Source organism: Cornus florida, unplaced genomic scaffold (assembly GCF_030987335.1).
Source record: "Cornus florida cultivar Cherokee Brave unplaced genomic scaffold, ASM3098733v1 CherokeeBrave_3.0.0_Hap2_Chr06, whole genome shotgun sequence".
NCBI lineage: Eukaryota > Viridiplantae > Streptophyta > Magnoliopsida > Cornales > Cornaceae > Cornus > Cornus florida.
Window position 1 is genome coordinate 29579233 of NW_026775576.1, and position 5715 is coordinate 29584947.

At 36.9% G+C, this 5715-nt stretch overlaps 1 non-coding gene across 1 annotated transcript; it reads right to left on the reverse strand.

The window, feature by feature from the left end:
* Positions 1 to 4480: 4480 nt before the first annotated feature.
* Positions 4481 to 4587, reverse strand: LOC132315330 (small nucleolar RNA R71). Its single transcript, XR_009483622.1, has one exon. It is a non-coding gene; the product is annotated as a small nucleolar RNA R71 (small nucleolar RNA).
* Positions 4588 to 5715: the final 1128 nt, after the last annotated feature.

Genomic DNA, 5715 nt, shown 5'->3' on the forward strand with positions numbered 1-5715 from the left:
TGATATGTTCGATCAATCTGGAAAAATCTCAAATCAATCAAACATAGATCAATCTTGAAGAAACATAGATCGATCTAAGCTTCAAAACGACACAGTATTTTTGAAAATTTTTGAATTTTTTTTTTTTTTTTGGATTTTTTGAAAATATTTTTAAAAAAATAATAATAATAAAGGAAAAATATTTTTGTATTATATATATATATATATATTTATTTATTTATTTATTATTTCTTTTATTATTATTATTATTATTATTATTATTATTATTATTTTAAGTAAATTCAAAATTCAAAAAGGACAGTCGAAGTCAAAGTCAACAAAAGGACACAGATCGATCAATCCAAGATCGATCTGGAAGATACTTCAATCGATCCAACAAGTGAAAACCTGCAGACAAGTTCAATCGATACAGAGAGATGATTTTCGTGGGTTTCAAAAAAAATTCTAAGTATGGAATGAAGATCAATCTGAGGGAAATTTTGATCGATCTTGGAGCACTCAGATCTGAACTGAAGTTCGCTCGATACACAAAGAGCTGAAATATGCAGGAAATTCTCGATCGATGGGGCTGAGAGATGATTGGATGCAGGGATGAATGTTCGATCGATCGAACCTCTTTTGAGATCGATCGAACAAGTGCAAAATGCCTATTTTCAGAATGAAAGTGCATGCATTCTCAATCACAGTTCCTAGCTATGTGTATAAACCTAGAATATATCTAGATGACGCAAGAAATGAAAGGTAAAATAGAAATGAGGGAGGAATAGGGTTGTAAACCCTACGAAGCATTGTTAGTCTTTAATGTCTCTAGCAAGATGTTGGGCTCTTTTAGCCCGGATCAAATATCTTGTTATGCATCCCCTCCTTGACGGGGTGAATGGATTTTTGAATCCCACCCAACAAATGGTTCTCTAGAGAACTTGTTGGATTTGATTCAAAAGACATTGATGGTCCTTGATCTATGCAACTCTTGGGCTTCCATGCCCTTTCAAACTTTGCTTTTGAAACTACATTCTTTGCTTTGAAATTTAAAGATTGATCTTTTGAAGTTTTATGTTCAAGTAAAGACTCGACTTTATCAAATTCATTAGCTATGTATTTTTCAACAACACATACTTCTTCATGTTTGCCTATTGAATTCAGGGTTAGATTAAAGATGTTCAACTTCACCTTCATGTGGCCAAATGAGATTTTCATTATCCCCGTCCTACAATTGATGTTAGCATTTGCAGTTGCCAAGAAGGGACGGCCAAGGATAACTGGAATTTGGCTATTGGGATTCGGAACCGGTTCCGTGTCTATGACAACGAAATCAATGGGAAAGAAAAACTTATCAATCTTAATTAAAACATCCTCAATGATACCCCGAGGCTTTTTGATGGATCGGTTGGTAAGTTGTAAAACCACCGATGTCGGTTTCAAGTCTCATAAGCACAATATTGCATATACTGAATATGGAAGAAGGTTAACACTTGCTCCTAAATCTAAGAGAGCCTGATTAATGACATGGTCATCGATGATGCAAGAAGTAGTAGGTGAACCGGGGTCCTTAAACTTTGGGAGAGTGTTATGTTACAAAATAGAGCTCACTTGCTTAGTCAAGACTGTTTTTCTTGGTGTTTGGCTCTTGTTCTTCCTCTTGTAGGTGCAAAGATCTTCAAAATTTTTCTTCAAAGAATCTTCAACACAAGAATTCTTAGGATCATTTTTCAAATCATGCTTTAAATCATCACTTTTCATAACTTTCTCAATAGGATGATCATGCACATGCAATGAATAAGGAATAAAATATGAAACGAGACAGGTGACAACTTTGGGTTGCACCGGTTCACTCTCTTCATTGGGAATACCTACTTGGTTATCAACAATTCTCCCACTTCTCAAGGTTGTCACCATATTGACATATTCGATTGTGTGACCTTTCGATGAGGAATGAGTCTCCACAACACATTGTTGCTTTGGTGGTGCATTCAAAGGCATCTTCCCTTTCTCTCTAGCATTCAAAGTACTAGTTATTTGCCCGACTTGGGTTTCTAGCTTAGTAATGGATTGGGAATGGGAATGAAGCAATTGAGTGTTCGCCTCTAGAGTGCCGAGAGCGGTCAACACTTTCTCCTCAAAAGCAGGACTCCTTGAGTTTCATTGGGAATACGATGATTGGTTAGGGAAATGAGAATTGGAGAATTGATTTCCATGTGATGATTGAAAAGAAGATCTAAAACCTTGGGAACCTTGGCTTTGCATTGGAGCTGGAACATACTTTTCTTGAAAACCACCTTGGGGAGGGTTTGAGCCTTCCCCTTGGCTTTTTCAAGAGAAGTTTGCATCGTTCCTCCAACTTGAATTGTAATGAGTGCCATAGGGATTATTCCCTTGGTTAACAAATGTAGCATTGACTTGCTCATGGTTTTCACTTGGCACGTGTCCATGGGGACTGATGAGCGCTGAGCGCTGAAAAGTGCGCATTTAAACCCCTTAAGCTAAGGTATTCTAGGACCTTTATCTATCTTACTTTCCCATTTTAGACTAATTTTGTGTTATTGCCCTTTTCAGGTGCTTATCCCAAAAATAAGTCAATTCAGCCAAATAAGAGCATTAAAGAAGTTAACTTAAACTGAATGGAAGAAAGGAGCAAAGTGGGAACAAAATGATGCAAAGTGTGGAAATTTAGCATGTTCGATCGATCTCAGCATTTCTTCGATTGATCGAAAGTTCATCGATCTAAACAATTCAAGATGGATCCAACCCCTTGTCCTTATCCAAAAGAATCTAGCAAATTCGATCGATCTAACATTTTCTAGATCGATCGAAATGATTCGATCTTATCCACACCTACCACCCACCTACCACTTTTGTCTTCTTCCCAAAAATATCTTAGAGATTTGTCTTTATTTCAAAAGGCACCGCTAAAGATGATCGATCTCTACAGCATTCGATGGATCTCAACCATGTTCGATCGATCTCACCACAGTTTGATCGATAAAACTTCCTCAAGTCCGAAAAAAATAGATTCCAGCTCATTAAAAGTTGGCTCATGGTGCAATCAATGGAGGGACCTTGGTGTACGAGCCCAAACCATTGGGTGTGACACTTGACCTACTTATATAAGGATTTTGAGCCATTTTTACATCATAACTTGTAACATTCAACATATTTCTTTTCTTGGAGAGAAGGCTAGAGATTAAAGAGCTTTACACATTTTGGGAGTTCTTCCATTCTTCTAGGGTTTCCATCAAGAAGGAGGTCATTCCTACCATGGAGATAGCCCTTGAGGGTTGGATGACTACTTCAATGAGTGGCTAGACATCTACTTGGGGCTAGAGTAGCCCCTAAGTTTGCTTCATAGACTTAGTTCTTTGTATATTTTTGGGGATTTATTTGTAACAATGTTTTGATCTTGGATTTATATATATATCTTGTGGTTTCTACTTGATGCGTATGGATTAATGCTTTCAATTGATTATCTACTTCTAACCATATGTCTATGTATGCTAGAATGGATGATTCATGTGCTTTTCTCTAGATTTAGTGAAATTTATGCATGTCTATGTGTATGGATGAAGTTAATCTAGAGATAGTCAAGACATAGAGCTTAATTGAACACTCTTGCAATTTATTTGATGGTTCACACTTGTTTCTTGATGGATTGTACCACAACTTTAGCTTACTTAGTTAAATTTCATGTGTTTAGTGTAGATTTAGTGTAGTTGCTTTAAATTCATAGATAGGTGGACAATCTACTCTTATTTCTTGGTATTCCATACTTATGAATGCATTAGGTGTATGTTTCTAAATGTTATGTGTGCATAAATTGTGGTTTCATTGAATGGATTTTGGTCTCATTTGATAGGTTGTGCTTTCCATTTGATTTGGCTTGACAATCTATGCTTATTTGCCATCCATGCCTAGCTTCAATTAATGTTACACACACACACAAGTTACAAGTCAATTTCCCCATTAATTTACAATTACTAGTGTCTAGTGAAGTCAAGCTTAGTGGTGAGCTCTAGTACCCCAAGGCCAAATTCCATTGGGAATGCCTTAACCAATCTTTGCTCTACAACCTTTTATGGTTTAAGCTAACCACGGTGCTCGAGTAGTACCACCGGTTGTAAATCCCTCTCTTGCTTTAAGAGACCATTACGTGCCTAATGAATATAATGCACCCACTTGTATTCAATTGCCTCCATTTAGAGCACATCATTATGAAATCAAACCACAAACCATTCAAATGCTTCCCAACTATCATGGACTTCCAAGTGAAGAACCCTATAAGCATTTGGATGAGTTTCTTGAAGTGTGTTCCACCGCAAAATACACGAATATGCTAGAAGAAGTGTTAAGACTCAAACTTTTTCCTTTTATCCTCAAAGACAAGGAAAAATATTGGTTTAACAATCTTAGGCCTTTTTCGATAACTTCTTGGGCAGAAATGTAACAAGAGTTCTTGAAGAAGTACTACCCGGTTTCGAAGACCAATGCCATGAGAACTTCTATTTGTGAATTTTCTCAAAAGGATAGGGAAATGTTTCATAAGGCATGGGAAAGATTCAATGACTTGCTTAGGAAGTGCCCATATCATGACATACCTAAGTGGCAATTAGTTCAATATTTCTTTGAAAGTTTACCGGATAATCACAAGGGTATGGTTGATGCATCTATGGGTGGTTCTTATCTTGATAAGCATGAAAATGATGTGTGGAAATTGTATGAAAGTATGAGTGAAAATTCCATGCATAGATCTTTATCTTCTAAAAATGGTAGAAATCTAGGTGGAAGGAAGAATATTGGCTTGTATCAAGTTGACAACTCCAATGATATAGCCGCCAAGATGAAATCCTTATCTCAAAGGTTTGATCAATTTTTGATCAACCAAACTTCGGTGAATCAAATGCCTTCCTCCCCTAATCATGTTCATCATCGTGCATTTAATGAATCATGTATGACTTGTTCTAGTGTGTTACATTCTACTTCCAATTGTCCCCATGGACATGTGAAAAATGACAACCATGAGCAAGCCAATGCCATTTTTGCTAATCAAGGGAATAATCCCTATGGCAATCATTACAATCTAAGTTGGAGGAACCATCCGAACTTTTCTTGGAAAAGCCAAGGGGAAGGCTCAAACCCTCTACAAGGTGGTTTTCAAGGAAAGTATGTTCCCAAGGTTTTAGATCATCATCATTCCAATCACATGGCAATCAATTCTCTAATTCTTATTTCCCTAATCAACCATCATATTCTCAAGGAAACTCTAGGAGTCCCGCTTTTGAAGAGAAAGTTTTAGGCACTCTAGAGGCAAACACTCAATTGCTTCATTCTCACTCTCAATACATTCCTAAGCTATAAACCCAAGTAGGGCAAATAGCTAATACTTTAAATGCTAGAGAGAAAGGGAAAATGCCTTTGAATGCCCTACCAAAGCAGCAATGTGTTGTGGAGACTCATTCCTCATCGAAAGGTCCCATAATTGGGCATGTCAATGCGGTGACAACCTTGAGAAGTGGGAAGATTGTGGACAACCAAGTAGGTATGTCCAATGAAGAGAGTGAATCGGTGCAACCAAAAGTTTACACCCGTCCCGTTTCACATTTTATTCCTCCTTCATTGCATGTGCATGATCATCATGTTGAAAAAACATTGAAAAATGATTTAAAAGATGAATCAAAGCATGATTTGAAAAAGGACTTCAAAAATTCTTGTGTTGATGATATT